The sequence below is a fragment of the Engystomops pustulosus genome, chromosome 1 (assembly GCF_040894005.1).
Source record: "Engystomops pustulosus chromosome 1, aEngPut4.maternal, whole genome shotgun sequence".
NCBI classification, from domain to species: Eukaryota; Metazoa; Chordata; class Amphibia; order Anura; family Leptodactylidae; genus Engystomops; species Engystomops pustulosus.
Window position 1 is genome coordinate 148637511 of NC_092411.1, and position 12880 is coordinate 148650390.

Sequence of the window (12880 nt, forward strand, 5' to 3'; positions counted from 1 at the left end):
ATGTCTCCATGCGCAACTTTCAACTCTCTATACCCCAGACGCTGGAGCACGAGAGGATATGCAGCACATCATCCCCTTATCAAACGAGCTGTGTCAAGCAGAATTTTCAGGTGTTTCACCAGATACATAGTGGAACTCGGCCCATCTGTCGCCGCCATGCTGAAGATCGGAAGTTGCAATCATAGCAGCGCAATATGGATGCCCCATACTGTCGCTCTTAATCATGGAAGTCGTCTCCATGGCTGCCTCCACATGTCATTCCCTTATCAAACGAGCTGTGTCAGGCTCATTTTTCGGGTGTTTCACCAGATACGTTATGGAACTTGGTCACTATGTCACCACCATGCTGTGTTATCGACGAAATATACCGTCAACCTTTTGTTCACATAGTCCTTTTAGGGTATGTCGCCATGACACTCTCTAGCCTGCCGCTGCTGCCGCTGCCTCTGCATGCCGTCCCCTATAGTGTCAGGGTCAATTATTAGATGCTATCCAGCCTCATTCGGTCACTCTGTCATGGCCATGCTGTTGCCTATAATTTTGGCATAATGGTACGATTAAGCAGCCTCAGAGGCATCCATGCATGCTGCCCCTGCTATTTCCATCCTTTTCTGAGGTTCCCAGGTGTTTGGCCAAGCTTCCCTGTGCAGAGCCTTGGTCCCCTTGAAAAATGTTTGAGTCTCCCATTGACTTCAATGGGGCTCGTTATTCGAGACGAGCACTCGAGCATCGGGAAAAGTTTGTCTCGAATAACGAGCACCTGAGCATTTTAGTGCTCGCTCATCTCTAAATAAGACACATTTGTTCTTTTATTTCAACATGTATATCCAAAGTGGAGCACATACTAGACTAGAGGTTGCTTAGTCACCTTTTATATAGTGTTTTTCCCAAAAAGAATGCTTTCTTGTACTGTAGCATAAGAGAAAATGCTGCATTCACATTGTATTGGAAAGACCTTGTATAAGACTTTATGCCTAAACACAGAGGTCGCTTGCGGTTGTGCGTAAGTAATGCACTTGTTTGATTAAAGAAAAAATAATAATTTTATTAGAATGCAAGTGAGTGCTGGATTTTCCCTTATTCTCTGGACTTGCTTGCTCTTATGTTATCAGACCTATCTGTGCTCTTGTTTGTTTGAGAGTATTCACTAGGAGTGAGGTGATTTTACCCTTGGATTTTTTTCTTATACTGTAATTATGATTCTCTTTTTCCATAATGGTGGTCACAGCTGATACTGGAAGATTATGTGTTCCTGTGAAACTGCAGGAAAGACTTGAATTCAATGATTAACTGCTTAACATCCTAAACCCATAACTCAAAAGGAAATCAACCAGTGAAAATAACAAAAGAAATACTCACCACCGCTCCTCTTCACCTTGATCCTGGCTCTGTCCATCCCTAATCTTGACACGCTGGGATCACCTAGAAAACAAACTTATGATTAGCAGCAGAAGCTGAACCCAGTATACAAACAATTATATATAATTTATAATAATACATATTAGAAGTGTAAAAAAAATGGCAAGGATCCTCCATGATAGTTCATGTGATGGTTCCTTATTTCTGGGGCAGGGTCCACAATATTAAAATAATCAACTCCATCCCATTCAAATTGCTCTTGATGATGGCAAGACTGGAACTAACAAAAACATAAAAATCAAAGAAGATTTAAAAAATCGAATGTAATCAACTTGTCTCCCACAGTAACCCACAATCTCCCATTTAAACCAAAAGGGGACACCATCATCAATTCCACTTACTCTTCATTTTTTAATTTAATTTGCCACCACTTTAGCCAATAACAACATGATAAATTCCATGTATATATAGCTGTTTGCATTGTCCTTGGTGATGATATCTCAGAACAGGTTTCAATTTCTTTAATTTAACCGCTTCATTTGATTGATGAGCTTCTACGATAACAACAATATGTTGCTGAATGCGGAACTCGGACAATCTGACGGATTCGGACTACGTACGGGAATTAACATTTCAATTTTTTGTTGTAAGCCATGCACTTACATACACCGTGAAGAAGAAGTTGAATTCCAGTAGACCTGATCAGGGAAGCGACACATGCAGGATATCGGGCCCACAATCTCCATGAATCACTGCAGAGTTCATCCTCGTCGGACAGTCCGGATCCGGGATCACGCAAGGACCTGGTAAGTAAATGTGCCCTAATGACTTTGAACCACCATGTCACCAATGTTTCTACTTCTCTTTCGAGAGAAAGGAGGGGGAGATCATGTGATGATCTCTGTATGTAGCTAGAGCTCTTCATCTGATCCAGATAACAAAGTATGTACTGTAATAGGGATCCTTTATGTTTACAATTATATTAAAAAAGTTTCCTTAGCATCAGTGAAGTTCTTCCTATCTCCTTTTATGCATTTATAGATCCAATAACTCCAAGAATTCAGGAGATGCTGCAGCTCTAAAATACACTTGAGGAGCAGAACACCATCTCCTTGATGACCAGCTCTGAGCACAAAAAAAGTCATGGCATCTTAAAGTGCGTTGTGTACCCTGTTTTTTTGCTTTATACTATGTTCCCTAGAAGTCCCTCAATCCCAGTCTGTGATTCTGCAGACAATCCTTTGTCTCTTTTTGCAACACCAACTTTATCATAAACTCCACACTTCTCTGCATGCAGCAATCCTCCACCCGCCTCTGCTCAAAGCACACAGCACTATACACTGCATGCAATTATTTCACTGTTGGTTTCTACTACTTATTTGATGCTCCTTGCTCTTCCACGTGATGAAAGCTGCCAGGCTTCTATCTACACTATCCAGTGCTGAGTTGAAATATCACTAGATTTGATGAATTACTTCAGTTACTTCTGAGTTTCTTCTCACTGAACTCAGCAGAGGTACCGTTATGACAAAGACAGGAAGAGGTTAGTATCTACCCACTTCACTTCTACAGAACAGAAAATACAATAAGTTTGGAAATAAAAATTGTTCTGTTTGTTTTTAAAGGGTTAATAACAAATGAAAATTTGGTAAAAGTCACAATGAAATGTTAGTTACACTCTAATGTATTTTCACAGTCCTGCTGCTACTAACAACAAATGAAACCTTAGAGAGACATATGAGTGCTATCCGGTTCATAAAATTTTCATTGCACCGTTTTACTAAAATTAAAATTTTCTTTTATTTGATCATTAACATTTTTAAAACCAACAGTATGACAATATAATTATGAAATACAATCAAAGGTAAGTTGTCCTCCGGAGTTCTAATAGAGCGTCCACACATCACAAAGAATATGGTGTATAATATCTATCAGGGTGGGTAACCACACATAGGTTATCAGAGAGATACTTATAAAGTGCCAGTGCAATAGTCAATGGTAATCCAACCCAGCATTGGCGTATAGCATGTAATTAAAGTGCTATGTGCCTTTCCTGCAGTAGATGGAATGACAAAGTTAGCTTACCCATATTCTGTGTTGCGTGGGCGCCGGTACCCCGACCTGCGTTTCGCGTTGCCGCTTCCTCAGGGGGCCTGTGTGTGCATGTGTGTGGCCTTCTTATATTTAAACACCACCGCGTGTCACGTGGGCAGGAGGAGGCGACGCCCCCACTTCGGACGGAACCAGACAGGGCAACGAAGCCACGACCGCGTCATCGCGGGAGCGGCAACTGCCGTGTCACCTGATCCGTCCTAGTGCTGACGTCATCCCCATCTACTGCCCCTGCCTCCCTGCCCCCAATGTCAGACAGAGAATGCACCACTGGATCCGAGAACATGTTACTCGGAAACCGCTGTACATCTCTGCCGCACAGGAGAGCAGTTATGCGGGGTGCACAGTTTTTGGACACGCAGTGTGAAGAAGGGTGGTGGTGAATGTCAGATGAAGGAGATGGATGTCTAGTGAGAGGAAGCGCATGAATTAAGCGTAATCTATATTTATATGTAATTGAGCATGGGGATAAATGCTGATTAAGTATAAGAATATAGATGGACCAGGATCGAATTGTCAATATAATAGTAATGTGCTAGATAGTATGTGAGTGATTTAAAGTGTATATATGAAGTGGTTATAATGTGATGGGATCTATTCCCTGATGTGTTGATGTTCCGTAAATATGTGTTGGTAAATAAGCCAGAGTAGAAAAATGAAGTGACTGCCATTATTATGTGATTGTTGTGATTATTATTGTGTAAGGTATACACTATGCATCGCATTTAAACTGCAAATATAGGAAGAAAAAAGTGAGTGCATGTGCGATAGTCTGTGAATGTATTATATTGTATGATAGCAATATATTTATAGCAATGTGAACAATGTGAACACTTGTAAGTGTAATTACCCTTCCCTCCCACCATATGGCAAAACAAATAAATCCAAAATCACACCCACCCCGGCACTAATGCCGAGATATCGCCCCCCCCCCCACAAAAAAACCCTTACCCCAGCCCCACATACACACTTATCCCATCCACTACCAAATCAAGACACTCTCACCTTTGTATCCAGAAGTATAATCCACTTACACTCTCTTTGTGCTAGCAATTTCTTTGTGTTGCCACCTCTAATACCCAGATGGATTTGTTCAATTCCACGAACCCTAAAAGTTTTGGGGTCACAATTGTGTTGAGTTCTAAAATGTCTGGGTAGTGTCTTTAACTGACTCAATTCTAATGGAGTACTTGCTTGTTGGGCCTTGATTATGTCCCTTACGTGTTCCCTTGTGCGAACTCGCAATTCCCTAATTGTCATCACTATGTATACCAAAGGGCAACCGCAGGTTGCATAATAGATGATGTTTGTGCTATTGCACAAAATATATTCCCGTATTTTGAAAGTCCTACTCCCATCTGTGGTGTCAAATTCCTGTGTCCTCAGGATATTTTGGCAGGCTATACAGTCACCACACGGGAAGCATCCCTGCTTCCTGTCTCCCATACCAAATGGTCTCTCAATTCTGGGTATGTAATGACTGCTGACCAGTAAATCCTTCAAATTTTTACTCCTTCTAGCAGATAATGCTGGTCTGTCTTGTAAAACATCTTTTAATGCAGTATCTGTCTGTAGTATCGGCCAATACTTAGTTAAAATTGCCCTCATTTCCGACCATTTATCATTGTACGTCGCGATAAATCTAACACAATTGTCCTCAACTGCCCTCTTTTTATGTGTAGAGCCGTGGTCAGTAGATCATTTCTTGATTGCTTTCTGGCCCTGTCAAAGCCTCTTTTTATGTTTCTATTACTGTACCCCCGGTCATGAAATCTCTTCACATTGGCGTCTAAAGCCTTTTTCTGATGAGCATAACCGGCGGGCACGTAAAAATTGGCCTATAGGTATAGCCCTGATCGTAGATGGCGGGTGTGCTGAGGAAGCATGTAATAGCGAGTTTACAGAGGTGGATTTTCTATACATGTCAGTTTGTAGTGAACCCTGCGGTCCCACCTCAATCTGTATATCCAGAAAGTCAATCTTGCTTTGACTGTATTTATAAGTGAGTCTTATGTTAAACTTATTGCGATTCAGTTGTTGCATAAACCGTATTAATTCTTCTTCTGTCCCTTGCCAAATAAATAAAATGTCGTCGAAGTATGGTTACACAGATCTACAGGGCACCTACCTGGTACTGTTTGCATCTTTGTATGGTCAAAATTTCTTAGAGATTATTTTCTTCCCTAACAATACTTTATTATTAACCAACATATCATCACAATGCATGCAAACAGCTGATTGCTGGGGGTGCGTAAGTTATTATTATGTGAAGACTGGGAGAATGAGCTTTTCTCATCTTCATTGCAGATGTTATGTGGTCCTTCAATATAGTTCAATTAAATCCAATGGAAGCAACTAGTGATGACAATGGAAGGTGGCTTAACAATCGTTTTTCGTTTGAATTTTATTATTCACTAACTTGAATATCTAATACCTAAAACTCTACAAAAGTACTATTTTACTGTTTAGCTGTAGACACTAGCTATGGGTTTACCGCAGAATTAATTATAAATAATTAGAATAAATAAGCATTCACAAGATATCATGGTTTAAATTAGTTCATGGCACCACATAAAGGGAAAAGATCTGGTCCTGTGTCCTAGATATTTACTAGATATGTACTTTGTGTGAGACCTGGAGCTTATTTATTTATTGTTCTCACAATGTACTACCGAGTCTTGCATATCACTTTTCTTATCTTTGTTTTCTTTGTTTACTGAAAAGTGCAAAAGAACTTACAGATGTAAAAGAACGTATTGATCTAAAGGCACTGGCCCACATTTATCAAAAACAGTGCGGTCTGTACTATGTGCAGTTGGTGCCCATTTCAGGGAAAATTCAATTTGTCCGAAGTTTACGGTGATTCGTGGGAAAGAAGTTTTTTTTTTTTTTGCTCCTTTATTACCAAAATGGGTGCAAGCACAACGTCTTACATGGGGCAGAGAACTCTGTGAAGGAGATAGGAACACCCTCGATGACATCTGCAGACCTGTAAGCCAATCAGCAACCGGCCGGCTTATGTGATGTCACACAGCCCTATAAAAACAGACAGCCATTTTCAATCTCAGCACTTCACACTTCATGTGCTGCCTGTAGCGTCTAGCTGCTTGTACTGTACTGTGCTGTAGCGATTTTTGCTCCAAGGGTGTCCGCTTTGGGGGATCTGTATACCCCAAAAGGCAGTTCTTTTTTGTTGCTGAAGTGAATAGGAAGAATTCTGTGTAAAATCCATATACTTTCTCTAGTGATTTCTGCTCCAATCCCAAGGTGTCCGTCTTTGGGGATCTGTATACCCCAAATAGCAGTTCTTCTTTTGTTGCTGAAGTGAATAGTAAGAAATGTGTGTCAAATCCACGTAGTTGCTGGAGTGATTTTTGCTCCAATCCCAGGGTGTACATTTGGGGGATCTGTATACCCCAAATAGCAGTTCTTTTTTGTTGCTGAAGTGAATAAGAAGAATTCTATGTAAAATCCACATACTTTCTGTAGTGATTACTGCCCGTATCACAGGGTGTCAGTTATTGTGCTTCTGTATACCCCAAATTTCAGGTTTTTCTGCTAAATAAAGTAGATCTGTGTCAAATCAACATAGTTGATTAACCAATATGTCAGAGAAGTGACAGGTGGAGCAGGCACAGGTTGCAGCACAGTAAGGGGACGTTGCGGCAGGGGTGACTCTGTGAGGCCAGAACTGCCATTGTCATCTAGCGGAAGTGTGTTGATAAACAACCCAATCCAGTCATCGACTTCCTCCTAAATGACATCTGACAACCCCAGCCAAGAGTCCGTGGCTTCGTCAGATAAAACACTCAGTTGGCATGGCCCAGCAGCAGGTCAGCGGCGCTTACCTGTCCTCAACCAGCCTCTTTCCTGTTCATTTCCCTCAGCCAGAGATCTACTAGGTGGTCTGGGCTCAGCGCCACTATACAGCCAGGACATATTCCTTGAGGACAGTCAGCAGCTGCTTGGCAGTGAAGAGGTTGGGCAGACAACCGCTGCTTTGTGCAGTTCGCGGGAAAGTAGAGAGGTGGAGAGGTGGAGAGTGGCACGGGAGGTTATGTTGCACTTGCAAGTAGTCAGGCTGTGCATACTGAGACCATTGAGAAGAATAGCAGTGACAGGGAAACACAAATCGATGATGATGTAGCCGATCGCACTTGGGAGCTGGGTGAAGCCAGGGATTCATCATCATCATCAGGAGAAGAGGGTGTCAGGTTGCGCGTCAGGCAGAGAAGCAGACAGCTGTGGCCATGAGTCAGCATGGTGGCAGCAGTGCAAGGATGGGAGCCAAATGACCGCGGGGTACAAACCCCACTTCGCAGGTCCAAGTAAGCAGTGGCACAGGGGCTCAGCGAGGCAGCAGTGTTGGTAGTCACTCAATGCAGAGTGTTGGCAGTAAAATCACCACCTCGGCGGTCTGGCAGTTTATTGTTAAGACACCAGAGGAGCCGAGCATGTGTATATGTAGAATCTGCGGGCAGAAAGTAAGGGGGGCCAGGGAGCTAACATTGGTACCACAGCCCTGCGTCAACACATGCAGCGTCACCATTCAATGGCCTGGGAGAAACGTGGTACAGATGTGGAGGTCCATCCTGCCGCCGCAGCAACAGCAGCAGCACCAAAGTGGCACACATGCCATTTCAGCTGGTCAAGGCTCCAGGTAGCTGTTTGTCTTTGAAATCATCTCCCGGGCCAAATGCTCCTGCTCCTCGCTACACATGGCGGCAGCAGTCGTTACACAAGGCAATTACAAAGAGACAACTGTATGCATCCAGCCATCCTAAGGTGCAGAAGCTGACCATGCTCCTGTCCAAGTTGTTGGTACTGCAATCCCTCCCTTTCCAAGTCGTCCACCCTTCAGAGACCTAATGGCTTGTGCCGAAACCAAGGTGGAGAGTTCCAAGCTGAAATTTTTTCTCCAAAAATGCAGTGCCAGCCCTTCCCAAATATGTAGAACAGAAGGTGGACCAGTCCTTGAGCTTATCGGTTTCTTCCAAGGTGCACGGCAGCGCGGACGTGTGGAGACGTGGTCAGGGCCAGTACATGTCCTTTACGGCCCACTTGGTGAAAGTGCTTCCCGCCCAGCCACACCAACAACTTAAACAAGAGACGCCGCTTTGCCACGTTGTCAAACTGCTGCTCATGCGCCAGTGTCTGCTTCCTCCTCCTCCTTCTCCACCACCACCTCACAAGTCTAAGTCTGATGCTGCCCCATCATACCACATGTACAGGGCACAGTGGTGTCACACAGTTCTACACCTGGTTTGCTTGGGCGAAAAAAGTCACACAGGGGAGGAACTTCTCGTCATGTAAGAAGAAATCAATCTGAGGCTTTCTCCGCGACAACTGAAAATCAGAACCATGGTGATCGACAATGGGAGGAACATGGTGTCCGCGCTACACGGAGGAGGGATGGCCCATGCACCCTGCAAGGCACACGTGTTCAATGAGATAAAATAAAAACAGCCAGGTTGGCCTGTGCATGTACTTCAGCCATTCTTCCAAAGCCAACCACACTTTCCTCGAGTTGCAGCGGCAGAACGGCCTCCCCCAACATAGTCTGATATGCGATGTTTCCATCCATTGGAATTCCAGCCTCCATATGTTAGACTGCCTGTATGAACAGAGAAAAGCCAGTAATGATTTTTTGATAATGCAAGCGGAGTACTCCCCTGTGTAACTTTGATGTCAGCCACTGGCAGCTCATGCGTAACACTTGCCGTTTGCTCAGGCCCTTTGAAGAGGTCACGTTATTTGTCAATCGCCAGGACAGGATGAATAACGTCATTCCACTGCTTCATGTTCTGGAACTCATGGTGCAAAATCTGTCTAGTCAGGGCACTGGAGAAGTGGCGATTACATCTCATGGCCACATGAGTCCGGTGGGGGCTGAACTGGAGGAGGAGGATCAGTGGTTTTTCCACTCAGGTGACAAGAGAGGAGGAGCAGGAGCATCCAGAGGAGGTAGAAGATGAGGCAGATGACCCAGAAGCACAGTGGCAGTATACATTGGAGATGGAGGCCGAGAGTTTTGGGTGTCCACTCTCTTGGACACCTCACTATGGTTCACAAATGGGAGACTTTTTTCCAGCTGCCGAGAGGGAGAAACAACTGGCGTGCTATAGAGAAATACTGAAAAGACAGTATTGGCCGCAGCCTTTGTGCGCCAATGTCCAACCTCCGTCAGGTCTGACCGGGGGATTCCTGACAGTGATCGCTGCCATGGCTGCTGTGGGGAGATGGGGGGGGTAGCAGTAGCAGCTCCGTCAGCAGCAGCTTAAGTCTGGACTCCTTAATGAGCAATTTCCTCTACCCGCCTAGTGAGGAGGGGAGCCGCCACCAGCAGCAGGACATGGAGCAGACCCTGCAATAGCAGGTGGTGGCCTACTTGGACGCACTTTACCACCCCAGGTAGAGGATCCCCTGGACTACTGGTCAGCCAAACTTGGCCGCAACTTGCAGAGTTTGCAGTAGAGAAGTTGTCGTGTTCAGTGCGGTGGGGGCCTTCGTTACCCCAAGGAGAATCTGCTTGTCCACCCATAATGGGGAGAGACTGACCTTTGTCAAGGTGAATCCTGGATCGGTCAGGATTTCAACACACCAATGCCTTATGCATTAGATTAGATCAGTCATGACGCCTCTCCCAAATGTTGAGAAATCTGGATTCTAACTACCTGCCTCAGCCACTATTATGATGCTGCCACCCGCCTGATGCCACACATCTGCTGCCAGTTGCTCCATCTGCCTCCCACCATCTTTACCAGGGACTGGATCACCCACCTCCACAATCTGATATTATGCCACTCTGAGGCCTACCATGTTGCCGCCACCTCCACACTCTGTCATTGTGCCAGTCTGTGGGCTCCTGCTGCTGACTCCACCCCCACACTCTATCATTGTGCCACTCTGTGGCTTAACAGGTTGCTGCCACTTCCATACTCTGTCATTGTGACACTCTGTTGGCTCCTGCTGCTGCTACCGCAATCTCCACCCTCTATCATTGTGCCAGTTTCGGCTTACCAGGTTGCAGCAACCTCCACACTCTGTCCTTGTGCCAGACTGTGGGCTCCTGCTGCTGCTGATGCCACCTCCACACGCTATTATTGTGCCACTCTGTGGCTTACCATGTTGCTGCCACCTCCACACTCTGTCATTCTGCCACTTCGTGGCCTACCATGTTTTAGCCACCTTCATTATTTATCATTGTACCACTCTGCGGCCTACTCATGCTGCTGCCAACTGACCGCCATCTTCCTGAACACCCTGTGATTTACGTAATGCTGTTTTCACCCTCCACCACTCTATGACGTTGCCACTATATTTGGATTTCCCCTTTATTCCATCTGCCCGAAGGAATGAAAAGCCTAAGGATTGGATACAGAATACAGAGGACATGCAAATATCCCATTTACTGGTCATCTCTGTTTTGGATCAACTTCTGTTTGTTTTTGGCTTTAGCAATACTGATGGATTATTGACCGATTGAAAGCGAACACTGAAGGATGAAATGAAGGGCAAAATGATCAGTGATGTCAATGCAAAATTACTGCTGACACCCTCTCCACTCTTCTGGAGGGTTTCTACATGTATCTGCGTTTAACAAAACAGGTTCTGTCATTATCTATGGAATCATCTGATGTCAGTGTAAAAAGACTGCACTCTTTGATGTTATAGTTGTATAGGATCTTGGCCCTCAGTTCAGTCCTTTCAGGCTGCGTTCCCGCTTCACTTATTTGGTGAAGTTGGCCTCTGTAAGTGCCCATGGAATTGAAGAGTGAAGCGATTCTAAGAGCGGCGGGTGTCATGTGCCTGTCATACTAAAACACAGCATTGTTTGAAGACCAAACCATGTTCCCTATGCATATTTGAGCATGGCACAACATTCTAAAACACCCTACAGGTTCTCTGCAGCCAGGAAATACCTGTTTATTAATGTGATTTGTCATGATTCGTTTTGGGAGGAATACATTTTTTTCAAAAAATTTGGCGAATCGGGTCGAACCGAATCTCAGCAAATTCGCCCTTGTCTAGTGATCACCCATTCTTCAAAATCAAAGAAACCTCAATATGCACAGTTCTAAATTATTATGCACAGCAGAGTTTCAAAACATTTTATAAGTTGTAAAGAACTAAAAATGGTTTGTTGAATTTGCAGCATTAGGAGGTCATATTCACTGAAATCAAAAGCTATTTCAATCCACAACATCCTAACAGGCCAAGTTACATGTTAACATAGGAACCCTTCTTTGATATCACCTTCACAATTCTTGCATCCATTGAACTTGTGAGTTTCTGGAGAGCTTCTGCTGGAATTTTTTTGCATGATGTCAAAATTGCCTCCCACAGCTGCTATTTCGATGTGAACTGGCTCCAATCCTCATCGATCTTTTGCTTGATGTTACTCTAAAGGTTTTCTATAGGGTTGAGGGCAGGGGAAGATGGTGGCCACACCATGATTTTCTCTCCTTTTATATCCTTAGCAGTCAATGACACTGTGAAGGAAACCTTGATGTTCAGTACCCCTGAAGGGTATCCAAGGTCACTTACTTATCCTTTTAAGTAATGCACTGGTTCTGAGAGGCACAGGAAGTCATTTAAAGTTGTCCACACAACTTCAGGATATGGCACAATAATAAATCACAGCCCTGAACTCAAGGAGCTGCCACCAGTTCTTTGATATAAGCCTGGTCTGTAATGGGATTATATAGGGTGAGGAACCAACCTGGTAGCATGTTTATAAGTGAGACTCGGATGTGGGGATTCGTGGATTGAGATAAAAGAGCAATACAGATTAGATTTTATATCAAATTGCCTTAGGGGCACACTAGACAAAACAATATATACAGTAAAGATATATACAGTTACACACAGTACAAAATACAAGGTAGCACTAAAAGTAACAGCAGTTCAGAAAGTTCATTACCTTGTGTGTGGTGGGTCTAATGGAACCTTTTAGTCTACACCTTAAGATCCTTCTCTGCTCTGGATGTTAAAATGGTTCCCAGACAAGGTGGCCTTAGAGGTGCCTGATTATATCAGGTTTCGGACACACCTTTTCCCATCCAACAGGAGGAGTCATTGGTCCCTCCTACCCGGTATTACAACCAGATCCCTGGATAAGTCATAGCTTCTCAAGGAGAAGTCGTAGGGGCATGGTCCTGGTATCATTGGATCCGGGGGAACCTGACCCATTTGCTACGGTCCTATCCAGAGATATTGATATCTCTGGAAACAAGTGTTCTAGAGCCCTGGAAATCGTACCACTGTGATCACCTGAATATCACTAATCCAGAAATGTATTTGTTCTTCTGCTGAGATGTACCATAACTCCGTAACTGTCCATATTCAACCTATTAGTTTAAGAATTTTTATGGCTCTTTGTTCTTTGAGACTTGGGGGAGGGGGAGAT